The sequence below is a fragment of the Rutidosis leptorrhynchoides genome, chromosome 1, assembly GCF_046630445.1.
Source record: "Rutidosis leptorrhynchoides isolate AG116_Rl617_1_P2 chromosome 1, CSIRO_AGI_Rlap_v1, whole genome shotgun sequence".
NCBI lineage: Eukaryota > Viridiplantae > Streptophyta > Magnoliopsida > Asterales > Asteraceae > Rutidosis > Rutidosis leptorrhynchoides.
In genome coordinates this window covers 318,545,598-318,566,951 of record NC_092333.1, presented here as the reverse complement: position 1 = coordinate 318,566,951, position 21,354 = coordinate 318,545,598, and positions in this window count along the sequence as shown.

Below are 21,354 nucleotides of genomic sequence, written 5' to 3'. Positions count from 1 at the left end.
TGGAATCAACCTCAACCCTGTATAGCTAACTCCAACATTCACATATAGAGTGTCTATGGTTGTTCCGAAATATATATAGATGTGTCGACATGATAGGTCGAAACATTGTATACGTGTCTATGGTATCTCAAGATTACATAATATACAATACAAGTTGATTAAGTTATGGTTGGAATAGATTTGTTACCAATTTTCACGTAGCTAAAATGAGAAAAATTATCCAATCTTGTTTTACCCATAACTTCTTCATTTTAAATCCGTTTTGAGTGAATCAAGTTGCTATGGTTTCATATTGAACTCTATTTTATGAATCTAAATAGAAAAAGTATAGGTTTATAGTCAGAAAAATAAGTTACAAGTCGTTTTTGTAAAGGTAGTCATTTCAGTCGAAAGAACGACGTCTAGATGACCATTTTAGAAAACATACTTCCACTTTGAGTTTAACCATAATTTTTGGATATAGTTTCATGTTCATAATAAAAATCATTTTCTCAGAATAACAACTTTTAAATCAAAGTTTATCATAGTTTTTAATTAACTAACCCAAAACAGCCTGCGGTGTTACTACGACGGCGTAAATCCGGTTTTACGGTGTTTTTCGTGTTTCCAGGTTTTAAATCATTAAGTTGGCAAATCATATATATATAGAACATGTGTTTAGTTGATTTTAAAAGTCAAGTTAGAAGGATTAACTTTTGTTTGCGAACAAGTTTAGAATTAACTAAACTATGTTCTAGTGATTACAAGTATAAACCTTCGAATAAGATAGCTTTATATGTATGAATCGAATGATGTTATGAACATCATTACTACCTTAAGTTCCTTGGATAAACCTACTGGAAAAGAGAAAAATAGATCTAGCTTCAATGGATCCTTGGATGGCTCGAAGTTCTTGAAGCAGAATCATGACACGAAAACAAGTTCAAGTAAGATCATCACTTGAAATAAGATTGTTATAGTTATAGAAATTGAACCAAAGTTTGAATATGATTATTACCTTGTATTAGAATGATAACCTACTGTAAGAAACAAAGATTTCTTGAGGTTGGATGATCACCTTACAAGATTGGAAGTGAGCTAGCAAACTTGAAAGTATTCTTGATTTTATGTAACTAGAACTTGTAGAATATATGAAGAACACTTAGAACTTGAAGATAGAACTTGAGAGAGATCAATTAGATGAAGAAAATTGAAGAATGAAAGTGTTTGTAGGTGTTTTTGGTCGTTGGTGTATGGATTAGATATAAAGGATATGTAATTTTGTTTTCATGTAAATAAGTCATGAATGATTACTCATATTTTTGTAATTTTATGAGATATTTCATGCTAGTTGCTAAATGATGGTTCCCACATGTGTTAGGTGACTCACATGGGCTGCTAAGAGCTGATCATTGGAGTGTATATACCAATAGTACATACATCTAAAAGCTGTGTATTGTACGAGTACGAATACGGGTGCATACGAGTAGAATTGTTGATGAAACTGAACGAGAATGTAATTGTAAGCATTTTTGTTAAGTAGAAGTATTTTGATAAGTGTATTGAAGTCTTTCAAAAGTGTATAAATACATATTAAAACACTACATGTATATACATTTTAACTGAGTCGTTAAGTCATCGTTAGTCGTTACATGTAAGTGTTGTTTTGAAACCTTTAGGTTAACGATCTTGTTAAATGTTGTTAACCCAATGTTTATAATAACAAAAGAGATTTTAAATTATTATATTATCATGATATTATGATGTACGAATATCTCTTAATATGATATATATACATTAAATGTCGTTACAACGATAAACGTTACATATATGTCTCGTTTCAAAATCATTAAGTTAGTAGTCTTGTTTTTACATATGTAGTTCATTGTTAATATAATTAATGATATGTTTACTTATCATAATATCATGTTAACTATATATATAACCATATATATGTCATCATATAGTTTTTTTTACAAGTTTTAACGTTCGTGAATCACCGGTCAACTTGGGTGGTCAATTGTCTATATGAAACCTATTTCAATTAATCAAGTCTTAACAAGTTTGATTGCTTAACATGTTGGAAACATTTAATCATGTAAACATCAATCTCAATTAATATATATAAACATGGAAAAGTTCGGGTCACTACATAATCACTAGCTCCCTGTGGAACGAACCGGACTTACCAAAAACTATACTACTCTACGATTAGGTACACTGCCTATAGTGTTGTAGTAAGGTTTAGGTATATCCCATCTGTAAATAAATTAAATAAAACTTGTGTAATATTTCTTCATATTTCGTAGTTAAAATAATAGTATTTCGTATACACCTCGCATAACATCAAGTTTTTGGCACCGCTGCCGGGGACCCGGTGAAACGCTATATTTTAACAAGTACTTTTATTTTTAGATTTAAAATATAAGTTTATTTTAAATTATATAAATATTTTGTAATATTTTAAAAATTGAAAAAATCAAATAAAAAAAATTAAAATTAAATTTGGGCCGAAACTGGTACCAGCCCGAATCAATTCTGGAAAATTGGGCCATGCGATCGCATGAGCCCAACACTATAAACTCATGGGGTTCCATGAGGGGTGCTGACAGGAAACCTAGGAGCATTTATTACGTGTTTAGGGTTTAATTTTATAATTATTATTATTAGGGTTTTTATTTAATAATATTTAGTTTTAGTTTTTAAATTTGTATTTTAAGTTTTAGTATTTATTATTTACTTATATAGATTAATATTTTTATATAATAATAATATAAAAATAATATTTTTATATAAATTTTATTTTTAGTTTATATCTTTTATTAATTGTACCTTTTTAGTCGTATCGTTCGTAATTAGTTATAAGCTAGTTTTTGCCGTAGTTTATTTTTATTTCTAGATTTTTAGGCTTTGCCGTAAAATCCCTTAAGTACTTTTTCTTTAGATTAAGATTTAGGTGCTTTAGAATTTTGCGACGCCGTGTTAAAATTTTAGTATCCTTTTAAGTTATTGCCGTTTTGGATATAGAATTCCTTAAAGTTTTATTCCCTTTAGACGCAACTTTTAATATTTAGTTTTTAAACTTTTACGTTTCGACGCTTTACTTTTTTTTATATTATTTTTTGACCTTTTATTTTTCGACATTTTTTGACGCACTCTTTTTCTTTCTTATTTCTCGACGCTCTAGTTTTTAGGACATAGATTTTTCTTTTCTTCAAAACTTCGACGAAAAATTATTTTAAGTGGTTAAATTGATAGACATCCAAATTTTCTGGTTCGTAGTGATAGTTGGATTTGTTAGTGGCGAGTTGTGGGCTTCCGATTTAAAGGGTCCTGGCTACCTGCTGCATCTATTGGCTATTCGAAACGTGGGCAAAATTAGAAAAGTCTATTAATTTGATAACTTATATAATTTTTATCTTTTATAACTAATAGGATATTCAGTGAATGCACCGAGCAAAACGTTCACCACCTTTCATACGTTCACTACCTGTAACTCGATCAAGACATCTAGCCAATATTGTCGCCGTTGATTTTTCTTTAGAATCGTCATCTAGTCGACTAAGTACTCCAATTCAAATTTTCGATAATCCATTTTTTTAACCCGACCTCACAATTGAGAATCCGAAGGATATTCAGGGACAATTCAGAGATCCTGAACCACTAATCATTCCTCCTGAACCACAAATCACTCATCCAGAGATTGTCGAGGAAGAAACCATTAAATCAGAATCCCTTAGTGATTCAGATTCAACAAATTCAATAATGAAAAATCTAGAACCTCTAAGTATGGAAGATCGAATAAGAGCCACACGCACGGGCCAAGGTCACGCCATTATTAAACCATACATTAATGCACCAGATTATGAAATCAAAGGACAAATCCTACACATGGTAACTAATCAGTGCCAATATAGTGGTACGCCAAAAGAAGATCCAAACGAACATCTTCGTACCTTTAATAGGATCTGTACTCTATTTAAAATCCGAGAAGTTGAGGATGAACAGATATATCTCATGTTATTTCCCTGGACTTTAAAGAGAGAAGCCAAAGATTGGTTAGAATCGTTACCTGAAGGGGCGATTGATACATGGGATGTCTTATTTGAAAATTTTCTTAAACAATTCTTTCCGGCATCTAAAGCCGTGAGACTTCAAGGAGAAATTGTTACGTTCACGCAAAAGCCAAATGAAACTCTATATGAGGCGTGTACAAGATTCGGGAAGTTGTTGAGAGGATGTCCTCAACACGGTTTAGATACTTATCAAATAGTACAAATATTCTACCAAGGTATCGACATTACTACACGGAAAGACATCGACATAGCAGCTGGTAGTTCCATTATGAAGAAAACCGCAACTGAAGCTCACAAAATTATTTGATAACACATCCTCCCACTCGCATGAGTGGCACCAGGAAAAAGATATTTTTCGTTCATCTAAAGCAACTAGAGTCGATTCTAGCCATGACTTTGATTTCGTTTCCGCAAAAATAGATGCTTTCGAGAGATGAATGGAAAAGATGACTAAAGATATTCATGCAATAAGAATCAGTTGTGAGCAATGCGGTGGACCACACTATGACGGCCCGAAAATTTGCGACCAAATTTAAACTTAACCTTTATATGTTTCCGACACGATAAGCAGAATTTGTAATGTTGAATCTCAAAAAGTTCGGAACTACATTCATGTAATCAATTACCCTTTGACCGTGTTCGACGATTCACGAACAATTATGTATATATAGATATGTATATAAAATATATAATATTAACTGAAAACATTAACAAAGTATTAGATATATGATACTTTACATGCACGTATTTGTTTCGATATATTTATCGACAGAATTAAGAGATAATATCAAATGATTGAATTATCAGATACATTATGATATGATTACGGGCCTATGTTATGAGGTCCACTGTGATTTAAGAAATCTATTCTTTTTGACAACTCATTACTTAACCAGTATGATAAAGATAACAATATTTATATTTTATTTTATTAAATATATATATCAATTTAAATTAATATTATATATACTTATACGCATATTATACGTACATAGTTTTATACTTTTACTATACTTTAACTTTACCTTTACTTTACTTTTACTTTACTTTAACTTTAATAATTCACTTTAATAATTCATACTTTAATAATTCATACTTTAATAATTCACTTTAATAATTCACTTTAATAATTCATACTTTAATAATTCATACTTTAATAATTCACTTTAATAATTCATACTTTAATATTCACTTTAATAATTCAAAAATCTATTATAAATAAAATTCAATAGGTTTCATTATTTCATAGAAACGTGAAAATATATTTCTCTAAACTCTCTCAATCGAATTACATATATATATTTACTTAGTATTATTTCAAGATATTATTAGTATATACATAAAATACTATGACGGATTTATATTCAGACGATTTTAAAATAAGTTTTCAAACGGGATAGAGCTAAGGAAATTATGGGTTATAGCTATGGAGGTTATGGGTATTGATCGAGGGTATTGCTCGTGAGGTCAACCTAACGTTTATCATTTTCGTTGCATCTACGTACTTTCCTGCAATATTGAATCACAATATTGATACGTGAGCATTCATATGTTATCTTTTATATATTAATAGTGTATCCCTGACTAGCGCTCGAGTATATATGATTATGCATGTTTGTATGCTTGGGTTCGTCGTTAAATAGTTTATGATAAATCACGAATTTGATACATATGCTACTGAGATAAGGTATATGATATGCATGTCGTTGAAAAGCTGAAGAAAAATTAATAACTTTTCATTTAGAACTCGTGTGGTTTCGATGAACGGATTAAAAGATATGGTCAACTGAATTATCATTAATTTTAATATTATTATTAAAACGATTATTATAATTGTTATCAGTTGATGTTATTACTAAAATTATCTTTATTACTAAAAATTAATATTTTTATTGAAACTATCATTTTATTATTTTTATCATTATTATTATTATCAATATTATTTTGTCAAATAAATATGCGTACAAAGATATTTTTACCACACGTAATATAATTACATTAATAATACATACCACTATATTTTTATGATATTAAGTGAATTTTATAAATTTTATTACTTGAGATATATAAAAGTATATTTTTATCATATATGAATTTTAATATAAATTTTTATTTATTAATAAATGACTTGTATTATTTAGTATAATAAGATCTAATAAATATATTTAAATATATAAAACGACTATATATAAGTTATATAATAAACATGTATAGATTTTGGAAGTCATTTTGGGTCAAGTTGACTTTTGTTGACTTTTGCATGTCGGTCTCGAGCATTAGGATTGTGATACACTACGACTTGACCTAAATTGTTAGACAGATATTGACCAACATATAAATATATATATACTTAATATAGGTTCGTGAATCCGAGACAAACCCTGCACTTGTTCAGTGCCGTCATATACATAATTTCTACGAAATACAGTATTGTGAGTTTCATTACTCCCGTTTTATATATATTTTGGGGCTGAGAATACATGCACTGTTTTATAACTGTTTTACGAAATGGACACAAGTACTAAAAACATATTCTACGTTGAGTTGTACCACTTTGCATATTTTTCCTTAATAGCTTGGTAACTGCCATTTACATGCGGTATTGTAAACGCGAATCCTATTGATAGGTCTATCGGGCCTGACAACCACAACCGAACTGGACGACCAGTATTCAACGGTTGCACAGTACTTCGTTTCAGTGACTATACTTGGTACAGTGTAGTGAGATTTCATAATAAAGGGAATATGCGATGTTGATTAAATGTTAAGTATGGTTACCAAGTGCTCAACCACTTTGAATATTTTTATTAAAATGTTTATGTATATGAAATATTGTGGTCTATTACTATTACGGAAATGATTGATTATGATACACTAATTAACTCACCAACCTTTTGGTTGACACTTTAAAGCATGTTTATTCTCAGGTATTAAAGAAATCTTCCGCTGTGCATTAGCTCATTTTAAGGATATTACTTGGAGTCATTCATGACATACTTTGAAAGATGTTGCATTCGAGTCGTTGAGTTCATCAAGATTAATATTAAGTCAATTATAGTTGGATGTAATATGAAATGGTATGCATGCCGTCAATTTTTGATGTAAAGAAAGTTTGTCTTTTAAAAACGAATGCAATGTTTGTAAAACGTATCATATAGAGGTCAAATACCTCGCGATGTAATCAACTATTGTGAATCGTTTATAATGTATATGAACGGGTCCTTTCAGTTGGTATCAGAGCGGTGGTCTTAGCGAACCAGGTCTAGCATTAGTGTGTCTAACTGATAGTTGTTAAGATGCATTAGTGAGTCTGGACTTCGACCGTGTCTGCATGTCAAAAGTTTTGCTTATCATTGTTAGTCAAAAATCATCTACTTACCATCCTTAGAAAATTACCTGCTTATCATTCTTAAGTCTAGACGCGTTTTCCTACATTTATTGCATAATAGTGTATAGACGAATTCTTATCTTAGCATATCTGTTACTGTGAACTTTGACTGACATCTTTCAAAGATTCCTCCGTAATTTATGGGATTTTGGTATTATATATACATATGTAAATTATGTATTGAAGAATACCAAATCTAAATTCTACAATCTATTTCATATCAAAAATTCTTTCCCTGATCTTATAAGATGGATCCCTCAACCAGTTCGAGTTCCTCGGATTCCGACAGCTATGCCGATATGGATTTCCACATGAGCTCTGAAAGCAGCGTGACCGGAATGGATCAACCAATTAGCCATCATCTATTCTGGATGAATTGGAGATGGATTCGTAATCTACTTAACCATTGGAGACAAGAAGAAGGTGATCCCTTTCATCCACCACATTGCCCTCTTGGCAATGAACCTGAAGCACTTACCGGCGAACCTGTCCGAAACACCATTTTCTCTCTCATTTCCAGAGTATCTCGTCATGATTATATACTACACTAAATTCTAGATCTTATTTATCCGCTCGTCCGAACCGACAATCAACGCGGTGTAATAGAAGAAGTCAACGAGCTTCGCGCTCGGGTAGTGGCTTTGGAGAATATGGTGCAAAGGTTACAAACACCAGCAGCAGCACCAGCAGCATAACCAGTACCACCGTCAACAACATCAACAGTACCATTACCACCACCAACAACAACCGCATCGCAAACCTCAACTTTACAATCTGTCCCACGAGCATCGGCGTCATACGCCATGTAGATACCAAGGAATACCACAACGATGAAGTATTGATTCATAACTTCATTGGGGAAACATTCTACGGCGATTATGTAATTTCTAAAGTTTAGAAATTATCTATCCTAGCCTTAACCATAAATCAAATGAGTTTAATTTAATATTAACTCATTAAATCTATATTACATCTGAAGAAATATACACATATATTTCCATAAAGACTGTAATAAAAAATTTTCTTTTGTACAAAATATTAATTGTGAATTTTTTTTAACGGGTTGGTAATATCCGAGAGATATATAAATTCACAATTAATATGTTACATTCTTCGAATCTGATTCAGCAAATCATCCATTATACTCTCTACTTTCACAACAATATACATTATTTTATAGAAATCAAAACAACCATACTCATTCAAAATCTAATTACATATTCTGATTTTGAAATCTCAGAATTCGATTCAAGATATAACCAAAATCATCACTCTTAGATTCCTACATCTTTCAAAACTATACTTTGAATTCAAAACTATCCTAGAACCTCATTTCTATTCATGGAACTCACAAAAATATTTGTATCATTCAAAATCTTAGAACATCATATGTATATTAACAATTACAATATGTGTTCAAACACTTCAAAATTCCTAAAGAAATGCGAGATGATGATCCAACCACATATTACCCACTGTCATGCACCTGAAAAGCTCTCGAAACCAAAGTTATAGTTTAACACGTATCCTTGTCAGATCCTTTGACATTTAGTACCAAATATAATTTTTCAATCTCTTTCCAAAATAGACAGTTTTAGCACAGCTCCAGCAAATCACCTTCATTTGTTTATACAAACAATTACCCCTTCATCATTGTTACCGGGGAACCTTTCATATCTCGCCACATTAGCAGTAAACTTATCAACAACTTCATTAACCTTCGACTTAAGCCTCTCCGAAAAGCCACTATACTTATTCATTAAAACCCCAACATGTACTCACATACATCCTGTAACAATAATTGTCACACCAACTACTGGGAATTAGCAATCAGTATTTTGAATTTCGCGACAATTTTACGTCAAAAGTTATATGTATACATATAACGTCTATCTCCTAGACTTACATACTTCGAATGTGAATTTTCTGAAAAACATCCCAAACTATGAACTAGTTCTCCGAAATTGGAAAAATGCTTATGAAGCAGCAAAAACTGTAAACGACTTTAACAATCAAAAGTTTGATGATAAAGAATAGTATGGTGGTAAAGCTGAGAAAAAGAGAAGGTTTGAAACTGGAAAACGGATTGAGCAGACCATGAAGGAGGCTGTGGACAAATCACAAAGACTAAACCTACCTTCAAAGGATCCAAATGATTCAGTGTCTACTGAAATCGTTAGCAAACACCTTACTTTTTATTCTAAACCTTCACAGACAGATCTTCTTCATCATCCGTCTATGTTAAGAATTCTAAGATATTATCGTATCTTTTATTATAAATATCTTCGATATTCCTGAAGATATTTTCACAACTATTCTTATCTAAAATCTTTGATGGAATTCAACATAATAACAAGTTTCTTGATGTTAATAGAATCATGAAACCAATTCATTTTAGTTATAACTAGCGGAAGCATAATTAACAAGAAAACAAGTTTATATGTAAAACCATTTTATTTGAATTCCATAAATGCATCAAGTCATGAAAATATGCTTACAAATAATAACTAGGAAGTAAGAATGTATTTACCTCCTCAAGTCAATTGAGGGTGTGTATGAAGAACAAAGTGATGAACAATGTGTAAAAGCCCAAGCTTTTGATGCACCAACACTACCCTTAATGTAGTTAGGCTTAAGAACCTTAATGAGCTAGTAAACCAAGCTTGAAACCCGCTTGTATCTTCTACTAAAACCCGGACAGCAGCTACCCAAAAGATGATGACGAATGAAATCTCAAAATGATGAAACCTCAAGGAGAAATACCCCAAACTTGTGCACCAACACCCTTGCTTTTGGTTAGGATTTATTAGACACTTGAATGAACTTTCAAAAACCAAACTTTGAACCTCTTTTCTCCTCCCAAAGGCCATGGCCTAACAGCAGTTTTTGAGAGAGTTTGGTGTAGTTTTTTTGATGTATTTTGAATGTAATGTCTTCCAAGAAGTCAAGGAACATGTATATGGATTAAAGGAAAAGTGTGACCAACTAGATGGAATCTCTAGCATGTGTGTTAAGACTCCAAGGCCACTTCCAACTTTTATATAAAATGGTTTTATAAAATTTGATTTTATATAATTAAATTTTATAAAATACTTTTTATAAAACATTCATTTTATTTATTATGTGTACATTATTTATAAAACTTACTTTTATAAAATGTAACACAATTAATCAATTATTTAACCTATAAATAATTAAATCCATATCATATAAATTATTCTATAATTTATATATATACATCAAGTTAAATTACTGAAAACCATTTTTCTTCAAGTCCAAGTGTCGCGTATTTGATTAATGATCCAATCGTTAAGATCAAATACGAATAAGGTGCTGGTAAGTTTGTTATTGGGTATGACCCGACTTGGATCAAAACATATTAGCCACGTTAATTTAATATGTCTCTCGGGCATATGAAATACCTTCAATCTCCCACTTGCACGAGAAACATAAGAAATTAATGCAAGTGATGGATACCACCTAACGCCCGTCCATCACCCCCAATATGTTATGACTTTGTGCCATTCAATAACATCATCCCTTTCGAGTTCCCGTCTCGAATGTGAATAGGTGAATCTTTCATTATATCCTTTCATCCTAGATGTCATGTTAAATCCAAGAGATACAGAGTGATCACCCTCTTCTAGATTTAACTTTATCAGGCCTTAGACATCTGACTCTCAACGAATAAGAGGGAAAAATTCCATCTTGACTACATACGTCCTAAATATATACCTTGCATTATACCTGAGCTCTTCCTTATGAACTACCATGTTACAGAATAGCGAAGGAAAGAATCAAGGCACGATACTCGGTAAATATCCGAACCCAATATGTATCTCAGGTCAGAGGATACAATGATATTCACCTTTACTCAAGATTACGTGTGATCAACCACAAAGGCTCCATTTAGTAAATCTTGAGAGCGGGTCTTCCAATATTTGTATCCCACAAATATCTATGAACCTTGGTTGCAACCTTGCCCCACATTCATCCCGTGAATGTATACCAATCCAAGTTCATAATAGTCTAAACCTCACACTTGTTCCCACAACTGTGATCGACTACGGAATTTAGAATAATTACTTATTCATGGATGAAATATGCAAAATAGGAACATGACTTAAAATAAATTAATACCATAATTATATTAATGAGTTTGAACAATTTCGTTCCGTTACAATACTTAAAACAGATCATGACCAATCACTAGAATATCGAAGCCCTAATGCACAAACATGTCCAGTATGTTTTGCTCCATGTAAGAGCTTCGTGAGAGGATCCGCTATATTAAGATCTGTGTGAACTTTGCGAATACATATCTTTCCCTTTTCAACTTCATCCCTTATGTAGTTGAATCTCCGCTCAATGTGACGGGTCTTTTGGTGAGCACGAGGTTCTTTGATTTGAGCAATCGCACCCTCGTTGTCACAAAAGATCTCAAGAGGGTCCTGAATGGAAGGGACTACTCCTAAGTCGTCGATGAATTTCTTCATCCATGCAGCTTCCTGCGCTGCCAATGAGGCGGCAATGTACTCCGACTCTGTAGTGGATAATGCAACAACATCCTGTTTTGAACTCTTCCAAGAGACCGCACCTCCATTTAACATGAAGACATAACCGGATTGTGATCGAGAATCATCTCGATCAGTTTGGAAACTCGCGTCCACGTAACCTTTTACAGCGAGTTCCTCTTCACCAGACCCATATATTAGAAACATATCCTTAGTCCTCCTAAGGTATTTCAATATACTCTTAACAGCAATCCAATGACTGTTTCCTGGGTTATTCTGGTATCTGCTTGTCAGGCTAAGAGCGCATGACACATCCGGTCTAGTGCATATCATTGCATACATGATTGACCCAATGGCAGACGCATATGGGACTTTCTTCATTCTCTCTTGTTCATCTTTCGTGGTGGGGCACTAGGATGAACTAAGGAGTGTTCCTCTTTGAATGGGTACCAAAACTTTCTTAGAGTTCTCCATCTTGAACCTTTTCAAGATCTTTTCAATGTATGCACTTTGATTCAAACCTATCAGTTTCTTAGATCTATCCCTGTAGATCCCAATCTCCAAAACGTATTGTGCTTCTCCAAGATCCTTAATGGAGAAGCATTTACTTAGCCAAGTTTTAACACCTTGCATTGCTGGAATATCATTTCCAAATAACAATATATCATCCACATATAGTACAAGGAACATGATAGTGCTCCCACTAGCTTTCTTATATACACAAGCTTCATCACCATTTTTAATGAAGCCAAATTTCTCGGCTTCCTCATTAAAACGATGATTCCACATTCTAGATGCTTGTTTCAATTCGTAGATTGACTTCTTTAACTTGCATACCTTTTTAGGATATTTCGGATCAACAAAACCTTCAGGCTGAACCATATAGACATCTTCCACAAGATATCCATTTAGGAAAGCGGTCTTGACATCCATTTGCCATATTTCATAATCATAATGAGCAACAATGGCAAGTAATATCCTAATAGACTTTAGCATTGCCACTGGCGAAAAAGTTTCATCATAGTCAACCCCTTGAGTTTGAGTGAAACCTTTTGCTACAAGTCTAGCTTTATATGTATCCAAGTTTCCATGTATGTCGGTTTTCATTTTGAAAAGCCATTTACAATCAACTAGCCTTGAGCCAGCAGGTTGTGTAACAAGTTCCCAAACTTGGTTGTCATACATGGATTGCATCTCAGCGTTCATGGCTTCCTGCCATTTATCTTTATCAATCCTTGATAAAGCATCTTGGTAGTTTATTGGTTCATCCAAATCAACCACATAGCAACCATCCATGAGAAACCCATATCTCTCAGGAGGATTACTAATCCTACCAGATCTGCGAAGGTCTTGTGTATTTTGATCATCCATTTGATCACTCTCAACATTTTCATGTTGAGTGCTAGTGTCAGCCAATTGTGTATCATCTACTTGATCTTGAACCTCTTCAAGATCTATCTTCCTTTCACTATTTCCTTCCATTAGGAACTTAGTTTCAAGGAATTCAGCCTTTCGAGCAACAAATACATTTTGCTCGGTTGGATCATAGAAATAGTATCCCATATCATCCTTGGGATATCCTATGAAGATACACTTCATGGATCGAGCATTCAACTTATTAGGGACCTAACGCTTAGGATAAGCTTCACATCCCCATACCTTTAAGTATGATAGAGATGGAGGTTTTCCAAACCACATCTCATGAGGTGTTCGTTCCACTTTCTTGGTTGGGGCCATATTTAAAATACGAGCCGCAGAGCATAGACAATAACCCCAAAATGATAGAGGTAACGAGCTTCTAGCCATCATAGATCGAACCATATCCATTAGGGTTCGGTTCCTCCTTTCGGAAACTCCATTAAGCTGTGGTGTCCCTGGTGGAGTAAGTTGCGAGATAATCCCACAACTTCTAAGATGATCTTGGAAAGCATCACTTAGGTATTCACCTCCTCTATCGGTACGAAGTACCTTGATTGTCTTATTGAGTTGATTTTGCACTTCGTTTTGATATTCCTTGAATGCCTCAAAAGTTTCGTCCTTGTGTCTTAATAAGTAGACATATCCGAAACGACTGAAGTCATCAATGAAAGTAACGAAGTATCTTTCACCATTCCTAGTTATGGGCTTAAAGGGTCCACATACATCCGAGTGTATCAATCCCAATAAGTCCTTAGCCCTTTCATAGGTCCCTTTGAAAGGTGCTTTAGTCATTTTGCCTTGTAAGCAAGACTCACATACATCAAACGAGTCTAGTTCATTTGATTTCAAAAGTCCATTCTTTTGAAGTGTATGCATTCGGTTCTTGTTTATGTGACCAAGGTGACAATGCCATAAGTAGGAATCACTCAAATCCCTTTTGAGTTTCTTGGTGTTCGTATGGAACATTGAGCTACTGCATGAAGTGTCATTATGAACCAATTCATAAATACCATTCGAAGGCGAAGCCTTAAAATAGAACACATTATCTAAAGAAACATGGATATCATCATTAATGAAATTAAGATTAAAACCATATTGTTTCAAACGGGATACAGAAATAATGTTTCGAGATAAATCGGGTGCATACAAAACATTTTTCAAAACAAGCTCCAAACCACTTGGTAGCTTTAAAACAAAGTCTCCTTGAGCTTTCACTTGCACCTTTGCTCCATTTCCCATGAAGAGACTTGTCGTTCCCGCTTCTCGGTCACTTCTTTTGAACCCCTGCAAAGAATTGCAAATATGAGTTCCACATCCTGTGTCTAATACCCATGTATTAGAAGAAGTAATACTAAGCTCAATGTATACCATATATACATTACCTGAGGTTTGCCCTGCATCCCTCTTTTCCTTCAACTCCTTAAGGTAGACCGGGCAGTTTCGTTTCCAGTGACCCATTTCACCGCAACCAAAGCACGGATCTTCCTTGGGGTTAGCTTTACCGGCAACCTTTTGCTTCTTGTTGTTGGTTGGGGTAACCATCTTCCCCTTTCCCTTGCCCTTGCCTTGGTAGGCGGGTCCTTTCCTCTTAGCCGCCTTTGGCTTAAAAGTGTTATGGTTTTTGGACCCGCCTTCATTGATCGTAAACACGGGTGAAGCCCTTTTTCCCATGCTTGCTTCTGCCGTCTTAAGCATGGCATGTAATTCGCCAATGCTTTTATCCCAACCATTCATGTTATAGTTTAACACGAATGTGTCAAACCTCTTTGACAATGAGTTAAGGATAAGGTCCGTGGCTAATTCATTAGACACGTTGCAATTTAGACGGTTTGCTCGATCAATGAGGCTTTTCATCTTAAGGACATAAGATGAAACGGATTGGGTGTCGTCCATCCGACATGCATGAAGCGCTCGGACCGTTTCAAAGCGCTCGACACGAGCTTGTTGAAGGAACATCTCCTTCAATTGTGTGATCATGTCATATGCACTATGATGCTCGAAATCCTTTTGGAGTTCGGGTATCATAGTCCCAAGCATGAGGCAAGAAACTTGCAACGAATCGGTGAAATATTTCTCCCAATAAGCCATGGCTTCCGTATCATCCTCGTCCGGTTGATCGGGAATGAGGTCTTCCAACACATACGCCCTGTCCTCAAGTTTGAGGACTATTCTTAGATTGCGGAACCAATCCATGAAGTTTGTATGGTTGAGTTTTTCCTTTTCGAGGATTGACCTCAATGACAGGTTGTTAAAGTTGATAGGTGCGTTTGGAATGTTGTTGTTGTTATTGGCGGCCATCTACAAAATTTAACAAAGTTGTTTAAGTATTAATTTTAATTTAACAATCAATACCCTTTAAATCCAATTGATATTTATTAAATTTCAGAATCCAACGGTAAACCTAATTTCGGTTAGGTGACCTTTATCCCGTCATTTGATTTAGCTAGGTAGTCATTATATGACAATTTCAATCCTTTTGCAACTTCTAAGTTATGGGATCATGCAATCCTTTTGCATGGCATATTATCCCATCAACGCCTATTTGTTCATCATGCTTCGGTGACCCTAAGTTCATGATTCCCAAATCAAGTCGTCCTACTTGTGCTAACGTGTAAATTCAACATACTAGTGGTTAGGTGACCTTTATCCCACAAGTGTGTGAAATTCACCTCAATCATATTAGTTTGCTCATAACGGTTAGGTGACCTTTATCCCATTAAGAGTTCCCTAATATTTTTAAGTGTTTGCACAAAAGGATGGCATTTAACTTGTTTTCCTTGTTTGTTAAAGGGATTTTAAGTTTCATAATTTCTAGTTGGAGAAAACTTTTATGCCATACACCAACATGCATTTAGTGTATGGTATTTATGAAAATCCATTTACATGTTATGTAATAAAGATATTTCATTACTTTGATATAAACCGTTTTATATGTGCAATCCGTTTCTTGTTCTTAATAACCATTTATTAGCGTCTTTTGCCATTTCAATTTAACCGATTAAATTGTAGTTTGGTACATTTCATGTTGTTAATAATTTAACCAATTAAATAGTAGTTTTGCTTGTTGTTAACTTGTGTGATAACTTGTTGTAGTAACATACACAATCCACAATCATACAAGAAATTAAAACAACCACGCATACAAAACAAATGTTCACAATCAAGCCTTTTGGTAGACATTTTGTTTAGCCGAAAACAAAATGCCACCGGGTAATGGGTCATAACACAAAGTAGGAGATTTTACCACTCCCACTTAATCTTGCATCCAAGTAGATTCTTCTTGTGTTCTTCCTTTGACTCCATCCTTTCATCTTCATTTTTACAAAAAATATATCCTAATACATTTTTCTAAAAATGAAAATATAACCTAATCTATTTTACATACCAAATATGAAATAAATTACATAACCAAAATTAATATTACATGCCAAATGAATAATTAATTTTACAAACCAAATGAATGAATATTACAACCATATCAATTGAATAATAAATCAACCAAATAAGCATTCATTCAAACACATGGTCATGGCTAGATTGTGAACTTACAACATACAACAAAATTGACCAATTTGCAAGTTCCAAACCCACTTTTGTAACCCTTAAAATTCGGCCAAAATCATGAACCCACCCAAACCCGAATATTTTTACATTCTACTTTCATGCATGTACATAGAATGCAAAGTTGGTGGGTTTTAAAGACCATATATAAGAAGCATATTTCATAGACTTCGGCTCTAGATACCATTGATGGAATTCAACATAATAACAAGTTTCTTGATGTTAATAGAATCATGAAACCAATTCATTTTAGTTATAACTAGCGGAAGCATAATTAACAAGAAAACAAGTTTATATGTAAAACCATTTTATTTGAATTCCATAAATGCATCAAGTCATGAAAATATGCTTACAAATAATAACTAGAAAGTAAGAATGTATTTACCTCCTCATGTCAATTGAGGGTGTGTATGAAGAACAAAGTGATGAACAATGTGTAAAAGCCCAAGCTTTTGATGCACCAACACTACCCTTAATGTAGTTAGGCTTAAGAACCTTAATGAGCTAGTAAACCAAGCTTGAAACCCGCTTGTATCTTCTACTAAAACCCGGACAGCAGCTACCCAAAAGATGATGACGAATGAAGTCTCAAAATGATGAAACCTCAAGGAGAAATACCCCAAACTTGTGCACCAACACCCTTGCTTTTGGTTAGGATTTATTAGACACTTGAATGAACTTGCAAAAACCAAACTTTGAACCTCTTTTCTCCTCCCAAAGGCCACGGCCTAACAGCAGTTTTTGAGAGAGTTTGGTGCAGTTTTTTTGATGTATTTTGCATGTAATGTCTTCCAAGAAGTCAAGGAACATGTATATGGATTAAAGGAAAAGTGTGACCAACTAGATGGAATCTCTAGCATGTGTGTTAAGACTCCAAGGCCACTTCCAACTTTTATATAAAATGGTTTTATAAAATTTGATTTTATATAATTAAATTTTATAAAATACTTTTTATAAAACATTCATTTTATTTATTATGTGTACATTATTTATAAAACTTACTTTTATAAAATGTAACACAATTAATCAATTATTTAACCTATAAATAATTAAATCCATATCATATAAATTATTCCATAATTTATATATATACATCAAGTTAAATTACTGAAAACCATTTTTCTTCAAGTCCAAGTGTCGCGTATTTGATTAATGATCCAATCGTTAAGATCAAATACGAATAAGGTGCTGGTAAGTTTGTTATTGGGTATGACCCGACTTGGATCAAAACATATTAGCCACGTTAATTTAATATGTCTCTCGGGCATATGAAATACCTTCAATCTTTTGTCTCTTCGCAATATCTGCGTTACAACATAAAAAGAAACTGTGTTAGTTTCTAAATTCTGAAGGAAAATAAATTCGAATTTAAAATAGGAATGTTTTTGAAGTAGTGTTGGGAACTGAAGCATAAGTTAGTATAATATAATGACACTTGATCAACGTGATTATATTACAGTAAGTCATGCTGAGTTTCTAATAGACCGCGATGATTCACAGAACATACCGTCATCATGTACTATTTACACGACTCTTACATTCTACCCAATCTCCAAATATATTAAGAACATATCATCTTGATAGCTCTATATTTTTGAATATTCTGGTAATTTGCCAAATCAAGATCGTGCCATTACGATTTTCTTCTTGGAACATTAACTATGTTCATCCAAAAATTCATATCTACGAATTCTGGACCATTATCTGCTTGACTTAAGGCCGGGAAGAGAAAATGAAAGCATGAAGCTTCGAAATATAATGGAGAATATAAAGCCCGATAACAACCCCAAAATTACGAACCGTGTATATCAATGCATATAACAATATAAAGACACGGGCGAATGAAAAACACAATAACCCCAAGGTAATGGTAGAAGAAAATAACTTCCTCCGGTGGTAGATGAAAAAGAAGAATGACAGATATGAAAGTTAAGAGTATATCAAGAATCAATACTGGATGAAGCATATTAATGAATGCTTTAAAGTATGAATAGGGGAGAAAGACTAGAAGGTGTGAGCTGTGGAAATAAAGAAACAAAGTGGGTGGATTTATAGTAAAATATCAGACAGAGAAATCAAGACAGATTATCGCATTTAATCAAAGAAGATCCTGATTTCCTTAATTGCCGAAGAACCAAATCTTATTGCAAAGATTTTCTTTAAATCCCATTTTTTCCAGGTGAAATCAATCATAACTACATCATCGGTTAAAACGAATATACATTTACTCATTTCACTCTCTTGCGATAGCTTCACTTATACTCTTCGCGTAATCAAATTGTTTTATCTATATTACTCAATGATGATAAAACTTTATTTATCAACTCATATTCGTCATGAAAACATTTTTATAGTAACCCATGACGACCTCGATCAAATTTCGGGACGAAATTTCTGTAAGGGGTAGGTACTGTGACGGCCCAGAAATTTTCGATCAAATTTAAACTTAACCTTTATATGTTTCCGACACGATAAGCAGAATTTGTAATGTTGAATCTCAAAAAGTTTGGAACTACATTCATGTAATCAATTACCCTTTGACCGTGTTCGACGATTCACGAACAATTATGTGTATATAGATATGTATATATAATATATAATATTAACTGAAAACATTAACAAAGTATTAGATATATGATACTTTATATGCACGTATTTGTTTCGATATATTTATCGACAGAATTAAGAGATTATATCAAATGATTGAATTATCAGATACATTACGATATGATTACGGGCCTATGTTATGAGGTCCACTGTGATTTAAGTAATCTATTCTTTTTGACAACTCATTACTTAACCAGTATGATAAAGATAACGATATTTATATTTTATTTTATTAAATATATATAACAATTTAAATTAATATTATATATATTTATACGCGTATTATACGTACATAGTTTTATACTTTTACTATACTTTAACTTTACCTTTACTTTACTTTTACTTTACTTTAACTTTAATAATTCACTTTAATAATTCATACTTTAATAATTCATACTTTAATAATTCACTTTAATAATTCACTTCAACAATTCATACTTTAATAATTCACTTTAATAATTCATACTTTAATAATTCACTTTAATAATTCATACTTTAATAATTCACTTTAATAATTCATTATTTAATAATTCACTTTAATAATTCAAAAATCTATTATAAATAAAATTCAATAGGTTTCATTATTTCATAGAAAGTTGGAAATATATTTCTCTAAACTCTCTCAATTGAATTACATATATATATTTACTTAGTATTATTTCAATATATTATTAGTATACATAAAATACTATGACGAAGTTATATTAAGACGATTTCAAAATAAGTTTTTAAACGGGATAGAGCTAAGGAAATTATGGGTTATAGCTATGGAGGTTATGGGTATTGATCGAGGGTATTGCTCGTGAGGTCAACCTAACGTTTATCATTTTCATTGCGTCTACGTACTTTCCTGCAATATTGAATCACAATATTGATACGTGAGCATTCACATCTTATCTTTTATATATTAATAGTGTATCCTTGACTAGTGCTCGAGTATATATGATTATGCATGTTTGTATGCTTAGTTTCGTCGTTAAATAGTTTATTATAAATCACGAATTTGATACATATGCTTCTGAGATAAGGTATATGATATGCATGTCGTTGAAAAGCTGAAGAAAAATTAATAACTTTTCATTTAGAACTCGTGTGGTTTCGATGAACGGATTAAAAGATATGGTCAACTGAATTATCATTAATTTTAATATTATTATTAAAACGATTATTATAATTGTTATCAGTTGATGTTATTACTAAAATTATCTTTATTACTAAAAATTAGTATTTTTATTGAAACTATCATTTTATTATTTTTATCATTATTATTATCAATATTATTTTATCAAATAAATATGCGTACAAAGATATTTTTACCACACGTAATATAATTACATTAATAATACATACCACTATATTTTTATGATATTAAGTGAATTTTATAAATTTTATTACTTGAGATATATAAAAGTATATTTTTATCATATATGAATTTTAATATAAATTTTTATTTATTAATAAATGACTTGTATTATTTAGTATAATAAGATCTAATAAATATATTTAAATATATAAAATGACTATATATAAGTTATATAATAAACATGTATAGATTTTGGAAGTCATTTTGGGTCAAGTTGACTTTTGTTGACTTTTGCATGTCGGTCTCGAGCATTAGGATTGTGATACACTACGACTTGACCTAAATTGTTAGACAGATATTGACCAACATATAAATATATATATACTTAATATAGGTTCGTGAATCCGAGACAAACCCTGCACTTGTTCAGTTCCGTCATATACATAATTGCTACAAAATACAGAATTGTGAGTTTCATTACTCCCTTTTTATATATATTTTTGGGCT